Source organism: Engystomops pustulosus, chromosome 1 (genome assembly GCF_040894005.1).
Source record: "Engystomops pustulosus chromosome 1, aEngPut4.maternal, whole genome shotgun sequence".
NCBI lineage: Eukaryota > Metazoa > Chordata > Amphibia > Anura > Leptodactylidae > Engystomops > Engystomops pustulosus.
The window spans coordinates 96,839,087-96,865,349 of NC_092411.1; the positions used below are offsets into that span (position 1 = coordinate 96,839,087).

At 41.7% G+C, this 26,263-nt stretch overlaps 1 protein-coding gene across 3 annotated transcripts in view; it reads right to left on the bottom strand.

Annotated features, from left to right (window-relative positions):
• The window catches only part of NDRG2 (NDRG family member 2), a 46,453-nt gene extending 24,179 nt beyond the window's left edge, over positions 1-22,274 (bottom strand). Inside the window, exon 1 of one of the 3 annotated variants that reach the window (XM_072149289.1) lies at positions 22,040-22,274. The gene's annotated coding sequence lies outside the window, so the exon portion shown is untranslated. Of the gene's footprint in view, positions 1-1,825; positions 1,982-22,039 lie in introns of those variants that run through there. The other 2 variants (XM_072149281.1, XM_072149298.1) reach the window with 2 other exon arrangements.
• Between the last annotated feature and the right edge of the window lie 3,989 nt (positions 22,275-26,263).

A 26,263-nucleotide genomic window follows, 5' to 3' on the forward strand; every position in this document is an offset into this window, starting at 1 on the left:
TACACACAGAAAAGAGCTGCTATCCAATCAGGTGGGTGTACACACACACAGAAAAGAGCTGCTGTCCAGTCAGGTGAGTGTATACACACAGAAAGAGCTGCTTTCCAGTCAGGTGGGTATACACACACACAGAAAAGAGCTGCTTTCCAGTCAGGTGAGTGTACACACACAGAGAAAAGGGCTGCTATCCAGTCAGGTGAGTGTATACACACAGAAAAGAGCTGCTTTCCAGTCAGGTGAGTGTATACACACAGAAAAGAGCTGCTTTCCAGTCAGGTGAGTGTATACACACAAAAAAGAGCTGCTATCCAGTCAGGTGAGTGTACACACACACAGAAAAGAGCTGCTTTCCAGTCAGGTGAGTGTACACACACAGAGAAAAGAGCTGCTATCCAATCAGGTGGGTGTACACACACACAGAAAAGAGCTGCTGTCCAGTCAGGTGAGTGTATACACACAGAAAGAGCTGCTTTCCAGTCAGGTGGGTATACACACACACAGAAAAGAGCTGCTTTCCAGTCAGGTGGGTATACACACACACAGAAAAGAGCTGCTTTCCAGTCAGGTGGGTATACACACACAGAGAAAAGGGCTGCTATCCAGTCAGGTGAGTGTATACACACAGAAAAGAGCTGCTTTCCAGTCAGGTGAGTGTATACACACAGAAAAGAGCTGCTTTCCAGTCAGGTGGGTGTACACACACACAGAAAAGAGCTGCTTTCCAGTCAGGTGAGTGTATACACACAGAAAAGAGCTGCTTTCCAGTCAGGTGAGTGTACACACACACAGAAAAGAGCTGCTTTCCAGTCAGGTGAGTGTACACACACAGAGAAAAGGGCTGCTATCCAGTCAGGTGAGTGTATACACACAGAAAAGAGCTGCTTTCCAGTCAGGTGAGTGTATACACACAGAAAAGAGCTGCTATCCAGTCAGGTGGGTATACACACACACAGAAAAGAGCTGCTATCCAGTCAGGTGAGTGTATACACACAGAAAAGAGCTGCTATCCAGTCAGGTAAATGTACACACACAGAAAAGAAGAAGAGCTCTTCTCCTGTCAGGTAAATGTACAGGCACAGTAGAGCTCTTCTCCTGTCAGGTAAATGTACACACATAGAAGAAGAGCTCTTCTCTTGACAGGTAAATGTACAGGCACAGTAGAGCTCTTCTCCTGTCAGGTAAATGTACACACATAGAAAAGGAGCTCTTCTCCCACCAGGTGAATGCACACACATAGAAGAAGAGCTCTTCTCCTGTCAGGTAAATGTACACACGGCCGCCTCTATGTTGTTGTTGTTGTTACACGTGGGGACAGTGCACTGGTGGGAGGGGTTACAAAAGGCGTCAGCCTGTTTGTGGGTGTGATTCCAGCAATAAGGGCGTGCCTACTCTAGATGGACGGTGAACGGGGTGGGCGTGGCCTTGTGATTCTGGAAAAGGAGCTCTGTTTATTTTCCGTTGCAGCGCTGCCGTGTGTGCTGTATGTGAGAGCTGTGCTGGGAGTTGTAGTGCTGCAGCCGCCAGTGCACATAGCTGTACCCGCTGCTGTTCTCTGTAGTGTGTGCTGTGAATCACAGATGAGGCGCCGGCGCAGAGCCACCATACATTGCTGTGACATTACACAAGGACACGACGTGCACATCAGGATAACACCCCATACACACAACACGCATCTGCCTCATGTGAAGAAACGGCGCCCCACACATCACACACAGCCATCTGTCACATGAGATCCCCCACTATCAGCATAGCTACACTGCCAGCATTCCCACACTGCACACTGGCTGGCACCTCACACCCACACCCCTCAGCCCCGGATACTCACTGTGCTCTGGGCGTCTGTCCTCTCTCAATGTCTCTTGGGTCCTCTCTGTGCAGCTGTCTGAGAGATCTGAGAGACACCCAGACAAAGACACATAGACACTCCCAGGGAAAGAGACGGCTAGGGGAGGGGCTGAGGGGGGAGGGCCGCGGAGAGACTGCTGGGCCAGAGAGACGCCTGTACACTGGGGATGTGCGAGAGGCAGGGTGATGCCGTGTTACCGAGACATAGAGGATTTACTACACAAGAGGAGCATCAACAGGCAGCTCAGGGGGTGCACAAATGTGTCATGTGCTGGAAGCCTCTTATACAAAGAGTTATACAGCCTGACCCTACTCCTGATCACTTATATACAGAGGTATACAGCCTAACCCACTCCTTAACACTTATATACAGCTAACCCCACTCCTGATCACTTATATACAGGGGTATACAGCCTGACCCTACTCCTGATCACTTATATACAGAGGTATACAGCTAACCCCACTCCTGATCACTTATTATATACAGAGGTATACAGCCTAACCCCACTCCTGATCACTTATATACAGAGGTATACAGCTAACCCCACTCCTGATCACTTATATACAGAGGTATACAGCTAACCCCACTCCTGATCACTTATATACCGAGGTATACTGCCTAACCCCACTCCTGATCACTTATATACAGCTAACCCCACTCCCGATCACTTATATACAGAGATATACAGCCTAACCCCACTCCTGATCACTTATATAAAGAGGTATACAGCCTGACCCTACTCCTGATCACTTATATACAGAGGTATACAGCTAACCCCACTCCTGATCACTTATTATATACAGAGGTATACAGCCTAACCCCACTCCTGATCGCTTATATACAGAGGTATACAGCTAACCCCACTCCTGATCACTTATATACAGCTAACCCCACTCCTGATCACTTATATACAGAGGTATACAGCTAACCCCACTCCTGATCACTTATATACAGAGGTATACAGCTAACCCCACTCCTGATCACTTATATACAGAGGTATACAGCTAACCCCACTCCTGATCACTTATATACCGAGGTATACTGCCTAACCCCACTCCTGATCACTTATATACAGCTAACCCCACTCCCGATCACTTATATACAGAGATATACAGCCTAACCCCACTCCTGATCACTTATATAAAGAGGTATACAGCCTGACCCTACTCCTGATCACTTATATACAGAGGTATACAGATAACCCCACTCCTGATCACTTATATACAGAGGTATACAGCTAACCCCACTCCTGATCACTTATATACAGAGGTATACAGCTAACCCCACTCCTGATCACTTATATACCGAGGTATACTGCCTAACCCCACTCCTGATCACTTATATACAGCTAACCCCACTCCCGATCACTTATATACAGAGATATACAGCCTAACCCCACTCCTGATCACTTATATAAAGAGGTATACAGCCTGACCCTACTCCTGATCACTTATATACAGAGGTATACAGCTAACCCCACTCCTGATAACTTATTATATACAGAGGTATACAGCCTAACCCCACTCCTGATCGCTTATATACAGAGGTATACAGCTAACCCCACTCCTGATCACTTATATACCGAGGTATACTGCCTAACCCCACTCCTGATCACTTATATACAGCTAACCCCACTCCCGATCACTTATATACAGAGATATACAGCTAACCCCACTCCTGATCACTTATATAAAGAGGTATACAGCCTGACCCTACTCCTGATCACTTATATACAGAGGTATACAGCTAACCCCACTCCTGATCACTTATTATATACAGAGGTATACAGCCTAACCCCACTCCTGATCACTTATATACAGAGGTATACAGCTAACCCCACTCCTGATCACTTATATACAGAGGTATACAGCTAACCCCACTCCTGATCACTTATATACCGAGGTATACTGCCTAACCCCACTCCTGATCACTTATATACATCTAACCCCACTCCCGATCACTTATATACAGAGATATACAGCCTAACCCCACTCCTGATCACTTATATAAAGAGGTATACAGCCTGACCCTACTCCTGATCACTTATATACAGAGGTATACAGCTAACCCCACTCCTGATCACTTATTATATACAGAGGTATACAGCCTAACCCCACTCCTGATCGCTTATATACAGAGGTATACAGCTAACCCCACTCCTGATCACTTATATACCGAGGTATACTGCCTAACCCCACTCCTGATCACTTATATACAGCTAACCCCACTCCCGATCACTTATATACAGAGATATACAGCTAACCCCACTCCTGATCACTTATATAAAGAGGTATACAGCCTGACCCTACTCCTGATCACTTATATACAGAGGTATACAGCCTGACCCTACTCCTGATCACTTATATACAGAGGTATACAGCCTAACCCCACTCCTGATCACTTATATACAGAGGTATACAGCCTGACCCTACTCCTGATCACTTATATACAGAGGTATACAGCCTAACCCCACTCCCGATCACATATATACGGAGGTATACAGCTAACCCCACTCCTGATCACTTATATACAGAGGTATAAAGCCTGACCCTACTCCTGATCACTTATATACAGAGGTATAAAGCCTGACCCTACTCCTGATCACTTATATACAGAGGTATACAGCCTAACCCCACTCCCGATCACTTATATACAGAGGTATATAGCCTAACCCCACTCCTGATCACTTATATACAGAGGTATACAGCCTAACCCCACTCCTGATCACTTATATACAGAGGTATACAGCTAACCCCACTCCTGATCACTAATATACAGAAGTATACAGCCTAACCCCACTCCTGATCACTTATATACAGAAGTATACAGCCTAACCCCACTCCTGATCACTTATATACAGAGGTATACAGCCTAACCCCACTCCTGATCACTTATATACAGAGGTATACAGCTAACCCCACTCCTGATCACTTATATACAGAGGTATACTGCCTAACCCCACTCCTGATCACTTATATACAGCTAACCCCACTCCCGATCACTTATATACAGAGATATACAGCTAACCCCACTCCTGATCACTTATATACAGAGGTATACAGCCTGACCCTACTCCTGATCACTTATATACAGAGGTATACAGCCTAACCCCACTCCCGATCACATATATACGGAGGTATACAGCTAACCCCACTCCTGATCACTTATATACAGAGGTATAAAGCCTGACCCTACTCCTGATCACTTATATACAGAGGTATACAGCCTAACCCCACTCCTGATCACTTATATACAGAGGTATACAGCCTGACCCCACTCCAGATCACTTATATACAGAGGTATACAGCCTAACCCCTTTCCTGATCACTTATATACAGAGGTATACAGCCTAACCCCACTCCTGATCACTTATATACAGAGGTATACAGCTTAACCCCACTCCTGATCACTTATATACAGAGGTATACAGCCTAACCCCACTCCTGATCACTTATATAGAGAGGTATACAGCCTAACCCCACTCCTGATCACTTATATACAGAGGTATACAGCCTAACCCCACTCCTGATCACTTATATACAGAGGTATACAGCCTAACCCCACTCCTGATCACTTATATACAGAGGTATACAGCTAACCCCACTCCTGATCACTTATATACAGAGGTATACAGCCTAACCCCACTCCTGATCACTTATATACAGCTAACCCCACTCCCGATCACTTATATACAGAGATATACAGCCTAACCCCACTCCTGATCACTTATATAAAGAGGTATACAGCCTGACCCTACTCCTGATCACTTATATACAGAGGTATACAGCTAACCCCACTCCTGATCACTTATTATATACAGAGGTATACAGCCTAACCCCACTCCTGATCACTTATATACAGAGGTATACAGCTAACCCCACTCCTGATCACTTATATACAGAGGTATACAGCTAACCCCACTCCTGATCACTTATATACCGAGGTATACTGCCTAACCCCACTCCTGATCACTTATATACAGCTAACCCCACTCCCGATCACTTATATACAGAGGTATACAGCTAACCCCACTCCTGATCACTTATTATATACAGAGGTATACAGCCTAACCCCACTCCTGATCGCTTATATACAGAGGTATACAGCTAACCCCACTCCTGATCACTTATATACCGAGGTATACTGCCTAACCCCACTCCTGATCACTTATATACAGCTAACCCCACTCCCGATCACTTATATACAGAGATATACAGCTAACCCCACTCCTGATCACTTATATAAAGAGGTATACAGCCTGACCCTACTCCTGATCACTTATATACAGAGATATACAGCTAACCCCACTCCTGATCACTTATATACAGAGGTATACAGCCTAATCCCACTCCCGATCACTTATATACGGAGGTATACAGCCTAACCCCACTCCTGATTACTTATATACAGAGGTATACAGCCTAACCCCACTCCTGATCACTAATATACAGCCAACCCCACTCCCGATCACTTATATACAGAGATATACAGCTAACCCCACTCCTGATTACTTATATACAGAGGTATACTGCCTAACCCCACTCCCGATCACTTATATACACATGTATACAACCTAACCCCACTCCCGATCACTTATATACAGAAGTATACAGCCTAACCCCACTCCCGATCACTTATATACAGAGGTATACAGCCTAACCCCACTCCTGATTACTTATATACAGAGATATACAGCTAACCCCACTCCTGATCACTTATATACAGAGGTATACAGCTAACCCCACTCCTGATCACTTATATACAGCTAACCCCACTCCTGATTACTTATATACAGAGGTATATAGCCTAACCCCACTCCCGATCACTTATATACACATGTATACAACCTAACCCCACTCCCGATCACTTATATACAGAGGTATACAGCTAACCCCACTCCTGATCACTTATATACAGAGGTATACAGCTAACCCCACTCCTGATCACTTATATACAGAGATATACAGCCTAACCCCACTTCTGATCACTTATATACAGAGATATACAGCCTAACCCCACTTCTGATCACTTATATACAGAGATATACAGCTAACCCCACTCCTGATCACTTATATACAGAGGTATCCTGCCTAACCCCACTTCTGATCACTTATATATAGCTAACCCCACTCCCGATCACTTATATACAGAGATATACAGCCTAACCCCACTCCTGATCACTTATATACAGAGGTATACAGCTAACCCCACTTCTGATCACTTATATACAGAGATATACAGCCTAACTCCACTTCTGATCACTTATATACAGAGATATACAGCTAACCCCACTCCTGATCACCTATATACAGAGGTATACTGCCAAACCCCACTCCTGATCACTTATATACAAAGGTATACAGCCTAACCCCACTCCTGATAATGTATAGACAGGTATACAGCCTAAACCCACTCCTGATCACTTATATACAGAGATATACAGCCTAACTTCACTCCTGATCACTTATATACAGAGGTACACAGCCTAACCCTACGTCTGATCACTTATATACACAGGTATACAGCCTAACCCCACTCCTGATAATGTGTAGACAGTTATACAGCCTAACCCCACTCCTGATCAATTATATACAGAGTTATATATAGCCTATTCCCACTCCTTATTACTTATATACAGAGGTATACAGCCTAACTTCACTCCTGATCACTTATATACAAAGGTGTATAGCCTAACCCCACTCCTGATAATGTATAGACAGGTATACAGCCTAACCCCACTCCTGATCAATTATATACAGAGTTATATATAGCCTAATCCCACTCCTGATTACTTATACACAGATATACAGCCTAACTCCACTCCCAATCACTTATATACAGAGGTATATAGCCTAACCCCACTCCTGATCACTTTTATGCATAGGTATACAGCTAACCCCACTCCTGATAACAAATAGACGGAGGGATACCACCTAACCCCACTCCTAAAAACATATAGAAAGAGGTATAAAGCCTCACCCCACTCCTGATAACGTGTATACAGAGGTAAACCGCCTGACCCCCACCCTCCTGATCACTTTTATACAGAGGTATGAAGCCTGATTCCTCCCCATCTGATTACTTTTATAGAGAAATACAGCCCAGCCCTCCTTATCACTTCCTGTGTGTATAGAGGTATACAGCCAGACCCCCCTTCTAAACAAATATATAAAAAGGTATACAACCAGACCCCTTATTTTTATTTATAGACGTATACAGCCTGCCTCTTCCTGATCAATTATATACAGATTTATAAAGCCTGCCCTTCTGATCAATTACTGTATATACAGATTTCTAGAACCTATCCCCCTCCTGATTACTTAGGTATACAAGCTGCTGCCTCCCATTCTGATCACTTACAAACAGATTTATACAGCCTGCCCCCAGCTTAATCCCTTATATACAGATTTATATGGCCTACCTCCCACCTGATAACTTTAATACAAAGGTATACAACCTGCTACACCTCTTGGTCACTTATCTACAGAGATATACAGCCTGCCCCCTCAATGATCACTTATACAGGGTGTAAGATAAAGATCACCAAAGACTTGAACCAAAAAAGTCTCCAAATTAGAATAATTAATATCAATCTTAATACATGAATTTAGAAACTACAGGGTAGCTAATAGTGAAACAAAACAGGTTAAAAAATGTATGTTCAAATGTTGTGTGGCAAACAATGCCTTAGGGTAGGTCAAAAATCTCCCCTATACAAATATGCAATTTATCATGTAAATGATAGACATGTAGAAAATGCTTAGAGCTATCATTTTCATTGTATATAACCCATGCAGTTACAGCACAGTAGAAAGCATTACAAGGTATAAAATACCATACCAAAAGTAATATCACACACTGAATACCCCAACAGGTGTTTCGCTATGGCGCTTCTTCTGGGGGAGTGTCAGGCAAACTAAATCAGTTCCCTTATATGTATTGCCTGACCAATACCAAAACCGAGAAAATTACCTGCACATGATCACAATATGTTGAATAATACACTGCACGCATACTGGCCTGGAAAACAGTGATCCTAACATGTGCGAGGTGCCGAAACCCTGCGGCAAACCCCTAAGGCTATATTCACACTGCCGTTGCCCACCCGTACCGTACCGTAGCGGGCAACGGCAGTGTACGGGGAGAGGAGGAGGAGGTGAGCGCAGCTCACCCCCGCCCCTCTCCATAGCAACCTATGGCGCACGGCGCCGTATTACGGGGAAAGATAGGACAGGTCCTATCTTTCTCCCGGGTACGGAACGGTACGGTGCCGCACGTGTGCGTCACCGTACCGCTCCCGTAGGGTGCCGTGCGCCCATAGGAGTGTATGGGGGACGTATATCGGCCGTATATACGTCGGCCGTATATACGTCCCCCATACGTTCGTGTGAATGTAGCCTAAGACCGGAGCTTAGATCATCAACTGTGCCTGTGCAAAGGTTGCAAAATACATATCGGAATGAAAAACTAAAAATATGTGTCAAATATTTTTCAAAAATCTATCCAATGATACCAAATTTGGCCTCTTACCCACAAACCTTGGGGGTGGGGATGGGGCAGGGGCAACTTTAAAATTTTAAATGAAACCACCAATTTATTATCTCAGATTCCCTTGGCAAAATTACATTTATCGACCTTCAATTCAAGTAATTTTAAAGTTATAGATTTTTGAAGGTGGGGAGTGAAAAATGAAAACGCAAAATCGAAAAAAAAGGGCTACGGCATTAAGGGGTTAAACAAGATATGTTTCTGTAGCAACAGCATTCTCAAGTTAAGTTTGGTTTACAATACGTGAAAACAAATGGTAGATTTCCTTTAAAACGACATGCAGTCTTTGAATGTTTGTTCATGATCATTGCCCAGCTATCAGTCAACACATTATCAAATGGTTGTTTGTTGTTCATCTCACCTTTTATGTGGGCATAAAAATGATTGCTTATCAGAAACACAGCTCTTTATATAAACAAAGCATGGAGGCAAATGATTACATTAACAATTATTTGTTCTGCAATTGCTCCATTTAACTGCATTAAACTATTGTTGATGACTGGCTAATATGATTGACACTTTTAACAGATAGGAAATTGATAATGTAAAATTTCCTGCATTGTAGACTGCAATCTACCATCTGTGGGAAATGTAAAGGTAACTTCTGATGAGGCTTAGGCCCACAAGCCATCACAAACGTGTTGTGCACTGGCAGAATCACAGTGATGTCCTGGTACAATCTGGGAGGTACATACAAACACTTTGAATGCTACATACAAATTACCTGAGGAGTCACGATGGTTTAGAAGAGTAACACTGGTCTAATCTGCTCCTGGCCTAACCCGGGCTAGACTAATGTCCCATAAGAAAAAACCTTATCATAAGCCACCTTCAGCAGCTGCAAACTGCCAGACTTGTGATTATATACCAAGACTATGGAACATTTAACAATTAAAGGGGTATCCCCACAAAGACAAGATTCTTAAATGTACTCAGGTAACAAAATCATGTGTAATATGCATCTCATGGATCTTATCATCTGTCATCTCTGAACTGTCTCATCGCTCTTTCCAAGTGTCAAATACTAGTTCATTGTTCAGAAGTTAAATGAAAGTGTATGTAAACATGTACCCTGATAATCTAACCTCATTGTCAGCTCACAGAATTAGAGGGATCGTAAAGTGTCTGCTTAGAGAGTCCCCGCCCACACTCAATTTTACACTGATCAGCCTAGGGAGTGATAGGAGCTAAAACAGCAATAAGACTGAGTAAAATTGTAAGATAAGGTTTTAAAAATGATCTTTATTGTGTAAACATCACTTTTGAAATTTGAGAATTTTTCTTTCATGGGCAAACCCCTTTAAAGAGGACCTTTCTCGAGGGTCTACACTTGCGTTACTTGCCATTACTCATGACTACATTATGGGGCTGCGTCCCGAATATTTAGACCGCTATGTAGGTCTCTGGGTACTTGCACTTTGTTTTTACTGTTCATACTACTGTCATTTTTTTCACAACTGTGTTTTTACTTAATAAACTCTTATTGAACCATAAAGAGGACCTTTCACCACCCCAGACTTCCCAAACTGGGGCGCGCACTCCTGGCTGTGCGCTCCTGGCATCATGTGTCTGCAGTGTCGAGTGCGCGCAGATGCTTGTCCCTGGCAGCACACGGAACACAGCGTGCTCTCGCAAGATCACTTTGTGCTCCAATCTAAAGCGCACCCGGCACTGCAGACACATGATGCCGCTACTCGGCGCACCTGCTACTCGGCGCGCGCTCACCCCAATACAAAGGAGTCTCTTATCTGACACCATCCAACGGTGATTGAATGGTGTCAGAAGATTTTAGCATATTCACCCCCCCCACCACCACCACCACCCTTGCTGCAGCTCCTCCTTTTTGACCATACAGGAAGAGAGGGGGCTAGAAGGAAAATTCCAAGTGCCCCAGAATAAGGATGCTAGAGCCTGCTTTATGGTATGTTCAGTTTGGGAAGTCTGTGGTGGTGAAAGGTCCTCTTTAAGCCAGGGGGGAACATCCTAGCATGATTTTTTTTTCCACTCCCATGACTCTTCACAGTTCATTTGAATACACGGTTGGAGATGCCTTTGTTTTTAATTAGGAAAATGTTCTCCAAACCCAGTACTTCTTGCATCAACAACTTTAATTTACCTTTTTATGAGACCAGTGTATGGCCCATATGCATAGAAACTTTAGTTTCTGTAGAGAGCACATTTTATTTTTCAGTTGTTTGTGTTGTGTTGGTTAATCATTGATCTGAATTGAGCCAGTGTTTTGGGAATCGTATGTCCTTGGGAATTAAATTAGTGCTGTATTGTAGCAGGCGTCATCTATCAGCATTACTATGAAGTCTAACATTCCAGTCCACATCCTTTATGGTTTTATCTTGGTGGTACCATACAGACTATTGAAATGAATGCATTAGTCACAATCTTGTTTTTCCCGTGCAGGTATTTAGTATCCATTTCCACTGATTTTTTTATTCCAAAAATTGTCATAAATGATACCTAAATAATTCACTTATTTCTTCAAAGGATATAAATATGATCCTGCACCTAACCAGAAGATATGGGCTTGTGTCCTATACGCCGTTGACCTTATACGCCTATGACTAATAAATGAGGGGTATATATAATGTGGCAGTAAGATAAGGCTGTCAAGGAAGAGCGTGTCATGAGTTATTATTATATTATTGCCCACTTTTATTAAAGCACCTGCACTAGTTTTTTGTCTGACTTTGCACATGCGGTTATAAAGTGTCTATGTCACATTTGTGTCGCTGCTGCACTATAACCAAAGCGACACAAAATTCAGCTCTCCAGTGTATAGTAGGACCGTGTGACACATTCATCATACATTCTCTATGTTAAAGGTCCACCAAAAATCTGGCGCACTTTGCACACTCACAGGCAAACTGCATTTAGTGCAGTGCGCATTGTTTTTGATAAATGTGGGCCAATATTCTTTGATTGTGGCCACTTTTTTTTTGTTATTTTGATTGAGATAGCAACACAACATAAAATTTATTTGATATGGAAAAGACCCATTATAGTTTAGGGCAGTGATGGCGAACCTTTTAGGGACTGAGTGCCAAAACTACAAGCAAAAGCCACATATTTTTAACAAAGTGGCAAATGCCAATTTAAAGTAACTAAGCAACACAAAGGTTTCAAACTTATTGGCGTCCTGAGGACACCAATACAGTAGAAAGAAGGATACCTTTGAATTACTATTGTAGTTTCCCTCTAAGGTCCCTTAACAGGATGAATCACAGGTCCGGAGAAGGGTCTGAAATAATAATCCAGCTCTGTCAGCACCTCCTTCCTCCTCCTGCGCTTCTAGTCACTTTAAAATAGCGCTGAACGCATCACATACTGGGCTGCCTGTGACTGCAGGAGAAGTTATTGAGTCCTAAATGGTAACCTTTGTGCTGGGCTCCAAGTGCCACCTCTGGCACCCGTGCCATAGATTCTCCACCACTGATTTAGGGTATTCTGTACTTTAGCCAAAATAGTTTATAGTTATGGATGTTATTTGTCTTAGGATGGCAAACTGTGTTAGGTGGCAGGGTACGGGGGACTGGTAGGGACCCCAAAATTACTTATGGCAGCCCTGGCTCCAAAACTAAAGATAGTCAAGCCCCAGTCCGCCCCATTGGTGCTGGGTGTTTTTCATGGCTGTTGCAGTGACATGCAAGCAATCACTAACTGTCCTTGTAGGCCAGTGATTTGCTGGTATGTCACCACTACAGCCAAGCCAAGAAGATGACCTCATTGCTGTGTTACTGAAACTTGGTGGTGTAATTGACAGGGGAAAAACTGGTATATATAATATATGTGCCTTATGTTATTTTATTACATTCACTTGCTCGGGGCAATCTATTAAATGAGTGCACACCCTTTCTTATAAAATGTAAGAAAATCACAAGTAGCTTATGGCTATTAGTTTAAAGCCTCCTATACATGCACTTCTCTCTATTTTTTCCTTGTGAAAAACATATGACTGTCAAGTGTTTTTTTTTTTCTATAGGCACCCATTCACTTCATGGGAGATTTATCAGAAGTGTCTTAGGTAAAACTGTTCCAGTTGCCCACGGAAACCAATCAGAGCTCAGCTTTAGTTTTATAAACAGATGTGGGAAAATGAAAGCTGGCTTCTGATTGGTTTCGAAGGGCAACTAGAATAGTTCTGCTCTCTTCTGATAAACCTCTCCAAGTACATATGGGCTAATTCTTGGAACTGACTTGTATTGTAACATGCATTTATTCTCTGCCATCTTTTGTAGACTACTGGAAAACCCCATGTGAAACATTACACTCGGAGCATGCTGCCTTTTGAGACTAACCCCTTGTCACGTATAATCACACAGTATTATTCTGCTTTCTATTTTGCATTATGGAAAGATCAGTACACCTTGTACCCAAGTGCGGGAAGGTCCAAAAAACTGTATTTTAAATGTCTAATAACCCTGTTTGTCTGTAGTTCTGGTGTTTGTGCATGTTTATATATTAACTACTGAAGGCTTGAGAGATTCTTGTTTGCATGGCATTTATATCTTCAGCCTTTTTTTCCACATTGTTGAAAATAACTACAGTAAAAACAGTTACCCTCCGCCAAATAAAAAATTTGAATGAAACTGCACTGGTATTCTGTGTAACATTTGTATACGCTTACTATACTCTGTCTCACTATTAACTGAATGTTAACTGATAGTTTTATCTCAATAGACAAGGATATAAATAGTTTCCAGGAAGGTAAAATGCCAACTTGTTGGCTCCTTATTTTCTTCATTGACAGTCAGGGCATTGTTTGGCAACGTACCAAAGACATTAGATTACTGAAATTGCCAATAGTGAACCATCTTAAGTTCTATATTCAGCTTTAATGTTTCATGCTTGGCAAGAAGACCATAAAACTTCTACAGTAAAAATGTATTTAGATTAACACTCACGTGTCCATAAATGAATCCGCTCTATGCCTAAAATAGAATTAAACCTTGCATTGCTTAGTACTTAATGCTTAACCCCTTCAAGACCCGGCCCTTTTCAGTTTTAATATTCTAGTTTTCACTTCCTGCATTCCAAAAGCCATAACTTTATTTTTCCATTTACAGAACCATTTAGAGGCTTATCATTTTTGGGATAAATTTACTTCCTGAATAAATTTCCAAATGCAGTAAAATTTACAAGAACTCTATGACCTTTTGATAACTTTTTAGTCAGTGGCAAAATGCTGAAAAAGCTTTCATTTGGATATTGAAAGTAGAGTATAAGAGTAGCTATAACACTCTGATGAGGTTTTCTCAGTTTAGACAGAAAATAAAAAAGAATTAGTCTTCTTTGAAGAGACTCCTTTGGAAGCAAATTTTGAGCATTTTGACTTTACAGTAAGTAACAGAGAACTTGGCAGCTATATTCAGTTGCAGAGTACAGAGAAAGACGAGCACTATATGTTTAAATGAAGTGGATGCATTGGCAGAACACAGAGATCTTTCTGCCAAGGAATCTGTGAAAGTGACAGAGTGAGCTGGGACAAAGATATGTCTTGTATTGAGCCATCAACTGGAGGTCTCCACCTGACTCCATGTCTTTTTCTTGGTACAGGACATTCCATTAGCATTCTCAATCACAGCGAGTTATTTCCTGGTGGTCCAACTTGCTAAGCTCGTATATTTCAATAAGAGGTGCGCCTCTTGAAAACAAGCTTGTATATACCAATAAGATGTACTTTTGAAAACAGCTTAGCCTAAGGTTTTAAGGAAAGAGGCAAAGGCACATAAAACATGACTCAAAGGTCTTTGTGTTTGTTCATGCAGCTTAAAATGTGTAGGTAAATATTTCATATAGTCTTCTCAGAACTGGTACTCGGGTACACATGTTACAGAATAGCTGCGGGATAGAAATCACATTTCTGTTTATGATACACCTCCTATTGCAAAGTAGGACGTGTATCCAGTAGAAAGGAATAGTAAAAATGTTTTGTTTAAAAAAAAACCCATAAAATCCTTCTCCTAAAATGCTAATACTAAAACTGCCAAGAGGATGTTTAGTCATGTTTTAAGAATTTTTGAACAACAGGTATAAAAAAAATGTGACCTCATTTTAAGCCGCCCTTACCCATTTACATACTACGCACCCTTTAAATGTGACAGAATGTTATAAATCTTTGCTATTTTATTCTTGGGTATGCCATTCTTCAGTAAGGATCTTCTCAAGCTCTCCAGTAAAAGAAGAAAAAGTATATGGCACTACTGGGGTGATGGTATCCACATACAGCCTTTGGGAATCTCTACATCAAAGCAAACTGCTTCAACTCACTTTTTCTATAAAACATTTTATTAAAACAAGAATGAGATACAAAGCCAATCAAATATTATATCCGTAATGATACATTTCAGGTTACTAAGGCATCATGTAAACTTAAACTTTCAGCTAAAGGTGTAGAGATTCCTTAAGACTATATATGTTAGTGCCATATATAATGTTTCTTCTTTTACTAAATAGCAATACAGATTTCCACCTGTGATCTTTAGATTTTATGCCCATAGGGTTGCTGCAGGCACCACAATACCATCAATTGACTCAGTTGCTGACTGTGTCATGGATGGCTTACAAAGACTTACCTGTTAGGTCTAAATTCATAAAAACCATGTGGAATCTAGGTGAGCACCCGATTTGCGGTCTGGTTTATTTCCATTTGGCCATGTAAAATCACCAGAGGTACAACTCTATGTTTTGTCATTTTTTCTCCAAACTTCTCAAGCTCTGACAGGTTGATTGACCACTTGAGTTCAAGTCAGCATTTTAGCTAGGTAACTCAAGGACTTTCCAGAATATACTTTTGTTCATTGCCTTGTTGGAAGGTGAACAGCCACTCTAAGGCCAATCTCTCAAAGAACACTCCCACAGCATAATGCTGTCACCATCATGCTTCATTGTAGGAATGTTATTGGATAAGATGAGCATTGCCTAGTTTCTCCCCATGATACTTAGAATTGAGGCTAAAAAGTTTAGTCCTGGTTTCATTAAAACAGAGAGTCTTCTTTCTTACTGTCCTTATGGTGCTCCATGTAGGCATGTGTCTTCTATGTATACTGTACTGAGAATAGGCTTTTTTTTAATCACCCCTTAGATTGGTGCAATGTAACAGTGATGGTTGACTCTCCATAAGTTTTTCTCATCTTCTCACAGGATCTATGAATCTTTGCTAACGTCACCTAAAGTTCATGGTCACCTCTCTTACTACAACCCTTCTCCCCTGCTTATTTAATTTGGTGGGGCTACCAGTACAAGAAAGAATCATTGGTTGTTACAAATGTTTTCCATTGGAGAATAATGCAAGTCATTGAATTGTTAGAAATGATCAGTGGAATAGAATGTTATTTGTACCCTTCACCAGATGTGTCCTTCTAAAATTCTTTAATTCTCATGGCTTGGCTTTTACTTTGAGACCTTATGCAGATGTGGGTTTATCGTTCCAAATTATATCCAAATGAATCTAGCACAGGTGGACTTCAGTTAAGGTGTTCAAAAGTCTTTAAGATGGTCAAGAGAATAAAAAGGTCCCCAGACCTAAATTTATAGGCATAACCAAGAGTTTGGCCATTCAATTTATTCATGCATTTCATGTATTCATTCTTGTATTTCTATTGACTCATAAACAGCTGTGGTTTTTCACATCCCCCCGGATTTGCCTACTGTCATCGGCACCCACCACTTTTTCTCTTAAAGGGGCCCCACCAAGTGTTGGCCATTTGGGTAGTCAGCGGGCCACCTCAATCACCCACTACATGTGTTGGTCCGGTTCTGGTAGAATTGTGTGGAGGGAACACTATGCTCCCTGCTCTGCCACAGACCGCAGACTGCACGGGACGCCAGCATCTTGACATCACTTACTAGAATACCTCCGCCAGACATCTGACTCCCGGAAGAGCACAAGGTCGCTGTGCACTGGGGGAGCGGGAGAAGGTGAGTACAGTTTTATTATTTTACGGGGTCTGTATATATGTATCACTGGGGAGGCTATATATCAGTGATGGCGAACCTTTTAGCAGCCAAGTGCCCAAAAAGCAACCCAAAACCCCCCTTATTTATCGCGAGGTGCCAACCAAAAATAAAAGCATTACCTTATTGCTCCTTGTTCTTCAACAACTTTCAATTATAATAGCCTCCTGAGTACAGCAAAACATTAGAAAGTTGCATTATTTTAGCTGCTTTCCAGTGTGCCTCTGTGCACAAAGAATTGTGGGGGGAATTGTGGAGGTCCTCCAAAGATAATTTGGCCCTGTCTATTCATTCCCCCTTATCCTACAGTCCCAAGTAGCAAAGTAAGTATGAAAATATGACCGAAAGCTGCATCTTTTAAGTTGCTTGGAACTGCAGGAAGATCATTTGAGTCCTGTCTGGCGTGCTGGGGCAATGGCCCGGGTGCCAACAGAAAGGGCTCTGAATGCCGCCTCTGGCACCAGTACCATAGGTTCGCCACCACTGCTATATATGTATTACTAGGGGCTGTGTATATAAATGTAAGATTTTGTGTGCAGCCTTAAACACAGGGAATTGTGATTGGCCACATTGATCACTGTATGCTTTCAACTTCCAGTGTGCCTAGGATTGTAGATAGAGGTAGTTATTTCTCACCAATAAAATGAGTAAATATCCCTTAGTTTTTCTAACCACTACTCGGACTCTGAGTGGTCAGGCAACCCCTTTCACCCCTTAATGACCAGGCCCTTAACTTTTTAATTCTTCCATGTAAAGAGCTGTGTGATGGCTTGTTTTCTGCATAACAAATTGCACTTCATAGTAATGGTATTTAATATTCCATGCCGTGTACTGGGAAGCAGGAAAAAAATTCCAGATGACGGTGAAAGTGGTGAAAAAATGCATTTGCGCCTTTTTCTTATGGGCTTGGATTTTAGGGCTTTCACTGTGCACCCCAAATGACATGTCTCCTTTATTCTTTGGGTCGGTATGATCACAGGGACACCAAATTTAAATAGGTTTTATAATGTTTTCATACATTTACAAAAATTGATACCTCCTGTACAAAAAAAAATCTTCATTTTGCCTTCTTCTGGTGCCAATAACTTTTTCATACTTTAGTGTACAGAGCTTTGTGTGGTGTTATTTTTTTCCAATGCTACCATTTTATGACTGCATGGCCTTTTGATCACTTTTTATAACATTTCTTATATGTTGCAAAATGCTGAAAAAGTGACATTTTCGACTTTGGGCACAATTTTCCATTATGGGGTTACACACCAGGAATAACCATTATTATATTTTGATAGAGCTGACATTTTGGGGCGCAGCAATATCTAATATCTTTATGATTTGTACTGTTTATTTATATGTACTACAGTTTGGCGGTATATGGCGATTTTACTGATCGTGCATTACAATGTGCCTTAGAAAGACCCAAGGTTGTCATAGCAACAGATCGTCGCTCCCCAACGACGTCACAGGGAGTGACTATCGAAGCCAAGATGGTGGCACCCATGCATCGCTGCTTTTTTCTCGCAGGGTTAACACAGATTTTTGCTATTTGCCATAAACAACCATAGGGACAGATTATAGCTTCTCAATAGTAGTGTCCATAGGCTTTTCCCTCAACTCTCTCAACTGTCTGTATCCACACAGAAAACACTACAACACAGTGTGGTAACTTCAATAATAAACGTGTATTTAAAGCATCAATCCATTTACCGTATATACTTGTGTTTAAGCCATGTTTTCAGCACATGAGTTTATAAAAAAACTTACATGCTCACCTTCTGGCGCCCCCAATGCTTGGCGCGGCTTGCCTTTTGTCTTCTCCACAATGATCCGGTCCCCGCGGCTCCTCTTCTGTCTGCTGTAACAGCCGGCAGAGACGTGGCCATGCGCTCTGCCACCTGGTGCATACTATGATGCCATCAGCAGCCGCATCACAGTGTACGTTGGCTGGTAGAGCACATGGCCAGCTGTTACTGCAGACAGAGGAGGAGACGTGAGTACTGGAGCATTGCGGAGAAGATAGAAGAGGAGCCACGCCAAACATCGGGACCACCAGAAGGTGAGTATGTAAGTTTATTTTTTTTAAGTGCTGGGAAAACTGGGGGCTGGCTGTATACTAAAGGGGCCTGGCTAATGAAGGTGGCTGGCTGGCTAATAAAGGTGGCTGGCTGTATACTACAGGGGGATGGCTACATACTAAAGGGGGTGGGTTGGCTATATACTATAGGGGGCTGGCTGTATACTACTGGGAACTTTCTGGCTACATACTGGGAGGCTGTGACCAATGCATTTCCCACCCTGGAGTCTATAGGTTTTCCCAGTTTGTGGTGGTATAATTAGGGGCCTCTGCTTATACCAGGGTTGACTTATACTCGAGTATATACAATATGTATGTAGCAATAGACAGACAGTCACATGTAGTGATACATCATAGCTTCACCCTTGTATTGGGCAGTAATATCAACCAACCAATCAAAGTTCAGCATTCATTTTATAAACAGCAGTGGAACATGAAAGCTGAGCTCTGTTTGGTTGCCCTGATAAATATCCCCCTGTCCTTATTTCTTTGGCTCATGGCCATAAAAGTTTGCTGGGACGTACCAAACAGACACAGTACGTATTTATGTATGTAAATATGGATTGATGCTTTAAATACACGTTTATTATTGAAGTTACACACTGTGGTGTAGTGTAGTCCAGTGTGAACACAGAGCTCTTTGTGCCTTGTATGACTGTTAGCAGAACATAAGCTCCTGTAATGGGTTCTGACTAATTTGAGTCCAGCAACTATATTGTTGTCTCACTCCCTTTTGTTAGAGGATTGATTACCCATAAAACCTACTTTAGGGAATGTCATTACAGTGACCTGGAATGTTGTGAAAATCTATTGTAGATAGAAATTGTAGTACATAGAAAAACATCAAGTCAATGGAAAAATGCAGACCTACAGTATGTACCTTTACATAATCATGAGTGAAAGGATTTATGCCAAATGTGCTCCTTTTTCCTACACACTTGACTTTGCACTGCAGACAACTAACTTCGAATGTATCAAGTCAATCCAGATGATCTATACAGATTTAGGCTACATTCACACGGCCAACATACATACGCCGTATATACGTCCCCCATAGATAGAAATGGGTGTACAGTGCCATACAGGAGCGGTACCGTTCCTTATCCGGGGAAAAGATAGGACATGTCCTATCTTTCTCCGTAATACGGCGCCGTGCACCATGCATCGCTATGCTCGCCCCCTCCTCCTCTCCTGGGCACCGAAGTGTGCCCGCCGTACCGTAGCTACATTCACATGTCATGTGAATGTAGCCTTAAGAAGTTTAACTTTTGTGTGACTTTTTTAAAAAGTTGCATATCCACTGCAGACATTAATACCTAGCGCAGGAAATACAGATTATCACTGGAGCTTCCTGCCAGGATCCCATGAACAGGAGGAATCACAGGGCATGTGAGGAGCTTCAATGATAATCCAACGCTACCTGAAATTTTTCACTCCTACTGTGGTCCCAGTCAGCCATGGATGTGGCACTTAAAAATAGCACTGAGTGTGGCACTTTCTTACCTACCTGGAACTGCAGGGTACCTAGAGTCCTATCTGGTGAATTTTGATCTGGGGTGACAGGCTGTGTGCCCCCCAGAGATGGCTTTGAAAGCCACCTCTGGCACGTGTGCCACAGCTTTGCCACCCCTGTCTTATGGGTATACCACAGCCCTGTGCATGAGCCGATTGCCCAAAATGCAAAACATAGAGCAGGTTTGATACCTGCTTGTGTTTGTGTCCCTCAAACGTCTAAGATTTGGTTCCAGCAAATGGCTAAGAAATATTGCAACATGAGAAAAATATACAGAAGTTTGCATGGCCGATGCAACTGATGATACCTTAAGAGTTATCAGCTTCCTGCGCATTTGTATTTTTTTGGAGTTCTGAAGGTAATAACATGCGTAAACTTTTGTCTGTCAGTACATTCATGATATGTGAATAGTTGATCGTTATTGTGTGTGGGGGTGGGGGGGTTGGTAAGGCTGGATTATATTGCTGAAATGCTTCCTCAACTTGTTTAACTTGGCTTGTGTGCTTTCCCTTGGGCTATCAACTGGGGAATAGGAGATGATAGTGGTTACAGCCCGTCAGAACGAGACTGCACCTGTAGTTGGCCTCTACGAGTATGCGGGTGTGTCAAATGAATTGGTGTCCTGGAGAGTTCTCACAGAACCATGCACCTTCACTATTTTTCTTTTATAAAGCTACCTTAGAAAAATGCATTCAGACATGTAGGACCCTTGTCCTCCTACCCATTCTCCTGAAATGATATATACAACTACTGAATGCAATAACCACCATGATATTGTACTATATATTTCCATTTGTGCATTGGCTAAGACTATCGTTTAGTGGTTCCGGTATGTTACCCTAAGTTATGTATCAGCTTTTAACCTATAGTGATCTCCATAATTCCAAAACTTATTCATTGTTAGCACCCCCATCAGTATAAACAGGTTCTCTATCTCTCACTTTCTCATTTCTGGCAGGTTTCCATCTTGTTATTTTCCAACAGTGAGATCTTGGCTTTCATGATGAAATAGACAGTTTAGCAGAAAGGGAAGAGGCATAAAGAGAAAAGGTTACTAAAAGAGAAGAGAGGAACATTTTTGAGAGTGTCTCACCTTGTAGAACAGGTCTTGAATGTTGTTCTTAGATTGACTTTCCAGTCTTCTCTTCTTATATTCTTCTATGTGTGAGCAGGGTGTTCTTGTTCTCTTTATCTGTCAATGCCTTGAGATATTATAAGTTGTTACTTCTAAGGTTTATATAAAGTTCTTCACATCATCACAGCAAACTCAATGTCAATGTTTCCAGTGTCCATTTTCCAGAAAACAAATACTAAGAAACGTGGACGAAGTATTAGAATTACCCTCATGAACATCTTCTAGAAATATGAGGTTAAAAAGAATGGGACATAGCAGACGTAGGACACTGGGCAGTTCTGTGTGCAAATGGGACTATTGTTGCCATAGGGGATTCTGATCATGGATTTCCAATAGGACCCTGATTTGTGTCAGGGACAATGAGAGACAGAGATAGAGACAATTGTTGGTGGCTCAAAGTCAGCAGACTTATAGAGACCAGCATTAACCATAGCTACATATACAAACCATACATTTTGTTTTGATTCTATTGATATTGGAGATCTGTCAAATAATTTTATGACTTTGTTCAATGGAAGCAGGAGCCTATGGGGTTTCTTTACAGCTTTCAGAACCTCAATAATAATCAGAATGATAATCTTTATTTACATAGGGCCATCATATTCCGTAGAACTTTACAAATCATGGTGGACACGTACGAATAAAATAAGACATTCAGAGTACAAATATTGTCTTCTTGAACAATAGAAGTGAGGGTCCTGCTCACAAGAGCTTACAGTCTATGAGCTCTTAAGCTTGTCATATGACTGTGATAGCTGTCAGCTTAACATACACATGGCCACAAGTTTAGCTGGCCACATTTCAGAATTTGATTCTTATTTTTTATTAAAAATATTGAGAGGGGAAATGCATATTTCAATTTCTTCTTAGCACCAGGATCAGTTTCCACTTTTGAGATTGTAAGCCCTCATGGACACAGTCTTTTCTCTCTCTGTAACAGTTTGACCTAACCAAAGGAAAAGTCATCAGTATCCGATCAGTGAGGGTCTGACACCCAAGACCCTCCCCACCCATCATTTATTGTAATCTTAATCTGTAAACTGTAAAGAGCAAGAAGCAAAAGGCTCTGTACAGTGTATAGCAGTAATATCAGAGAACTGATCATGTGGCTATGTTATCAGTATTGGAAACCAATAATGCACCAGAAACTCTTTTTTCTACATATAGCACCCTGGAAACATTGACTCAAGTTGTCACACTCAACAGTGTGACAACTTGATAAATCTCTACAGCTTGGATTTATTCCAAAACGACAATGGAATCCTAAAGAGAATAAATGTATAATGACAGTTCAATTGTTCTTTTGAAATGCCAATTTAACAAAAAAGCCAATAAACGCATGAAAATTCAATGTATGAACATTGGCGTATTCTACACTGACTCTATAAGTGTATTTTTTTGGGAAATCATCTTATTCACTAAAGTCAGTTCCAGTATAACACTATGCCTTCATGGTTGTTAATGTACTTAAGAGACTATTTCGGCTTCCTGTGCCATTTCAAGTGGCTGTCTCTTGCAGTTATTTGTTTCAGTCTGTGGGTTTCTTACAGTCTCTTCCGATTCCTCCCTCTCTCTACAGTCTCTCCCTTGACTTTCACAACAAGTAATACAGGGAATGAAGCCAGAACTCTTAAATCTAGGACAGAAGAGGAGGGTGTGAGGGGGTCAGTTAGGTGAGGGCATAAAAGAGAAAGGGAGGGAGCCAAGAGGGAGGGGTGAAATGGGAGGGGCAGATGGGGAGAGAAGCAGAAACACTGCAGAGAGACAAACAACATCCTCACCCCCCACAGAACAGTGTGTTCAAGCACATCAGTGTGTCTGGATGTGTGCTACTGTGCATAGCCTTGGTACTCTGTGTTATTGAGCCCTGGAATGTCTGGGTGTCTGTGCAAGCTACTGTGCAAATGCTGCAGATGTAGCACTGCCTTATTTATTGTATTTAACCCTGTCCTCCGCATTACTACATTCCTCTCAGATAGATTTGTGAAGATTAGGAGCTAATACATTAAATTATTGATCATTGGAAATAAATTATTTTAAAAAGATACTGCGACTGTAAATGCTTGATATGTTGCCATTTCTTAGACCATAATTTTGTAGGCATTGCACATCAAATTACATTTCATCATGCACTGTAACCTTACTTTTCTGTGTGCAGTTGCAATAATTCAGAAAAGTAGGTATCTTTTCGTATGGTAAAATAAAAAAATAATAAAGTCATAGAGCAGGAATTGATGAGTTATTAAAATAGAATTACTACATTGGCATAACCACAGAAGAGATATAAAAATAGTATTCCTATTAATACTGTCATACCCCTAGACAGGAAAAGGTTAATGCCATCAACTGAAAAACCTTTAGGCTGTACTTTATCTCTCCTGCATGTCGCAATAGAGGTTACTTCAAGGACAAATAGTACTTAACTGCAGAGAGCTGGGATACTCCACATATAGCATATACTGATAGCGTGTCTATACAGTTTCTTTTTCTAAACTGATAAATCTAAGATCATAAAGTAAACAGAATGTTACTTGTTTTCTTTGAATCATACTCATGCATGTATTTGGGATGTCCCATTGCTGCAATTTAAAGTGATATTGCTATTATTGACACTCTGCCCTTGGTGGATGGATATAGGCTTGCAGTTAGTTGCCATGTACCTGACAAGACTTCTTTTTTTAATCAAATATATTTTTATTAAAGTTTTTTTATATGAAAGACAAAACAGAACAATACAAAACAACTTGAGTGCCATATTTGTACTAGATATGTATAACAAATTGTATATCTCCTAATCACATATGTGAGCGACTTCTAATTTTTAACTGACTGGGCTTCAAGGGACTCTGTCACACCTTAGCTCACAAATAAACTGAACAATTGGTCTGATAGGTAAAGTGACCTTCATCATAAGCATGGCGTTCATGACAAAATCTCTGGCCTCAAAGCAGACAAATCAGGGCCATAATGTTTTTTGGTACACAAAGGGTATGGCTGAGAGATTTTCTGGGGCTGTAACATCTGTGCCAGCGTCATTCTCTCTTCATAAACTACAGCTGAGGATGTTATGGCATGTAATAGTGTTTCACCCTAACATTGCTAGTGTGAATATTGGTATATACTTGCTTCTACCTTGAATGATTTGAACCACACCCTTCTGTCTCTTGCATCATCTGCTCAGGTTCACTAATAGTTAACCCGCTAATTGACAGAAACAGACAATTGACAGACTTGGATTCTCATATTAAGGCTACATTCACACTACAGTGTGGGGGACGTATATACGGCCGACGTATATACAGCCGATATACGACCCCCATAGACGACAACGGGCGCACGGCGCCCTACGGGAGCGGTACAGTGCAGAACACGTGCCACACCGTACACCACGTATCCCTATGGAGAGGGGCGGGGATGAGCTGCGCTCACCTCCTCCTCCTCTCCCCGTGCACTGCCGTTGCCCGGTACGGTACGGGCGGGCAACGGCAGTGTGAATGTAGCCTAAGTCTTCTGAAATAATACTCTTTGCCAACTATAGTCTAGTACTTAGTAAGCTGTGGTATTCTGTGGTAGCTGCTATATTCTGGTACCTTTTGACCTTTGTATTTTGACTATCCATTTGCCTTGGGATTTTGTGCAGCATTTGTCCTCTTGGTCTTGACCAATATCTGGCGACTTTCTCTCTCTGTATTGTCTTGTCTTTGTCTTCCTGTTTTCAACATTGTCACAGAAGTGGACGTCACCTAGTTGTTCTGATGGGCTGAGCAAGTAGGCATGGAACACAAGGCGCACTCTCTTCTGTCTGTGTCTCCAGTCTGTTTCCAGACTCTGCATAACCGGGGGCTCCCACAGTGACTGCGCAGGTAGAGCTTCTTTGCGTGTCTAATGTGATTATCTGGACTGTTGGTCCATTTGTGGCAACATACTGCCCAATTTAGATGTAGAGCTACACCCTTTGAAGGAAAATTTTAAATGTAATGCCTCAACAACATTTTTTAAAGGAGAAACCACCCTTTAAAATGATCACAAATGATCACAAATGATCACAAGATCACATCTCCCACATAGATGTCATTCTAATGCCACACTAATTTATATACAGTATATTGTTTTCACTTCCCCGCAGTTTAGCCTCCTGTTTCGTTAGAAGCACCCAGGTTAAGTGTCCATTAATTTTTTTAT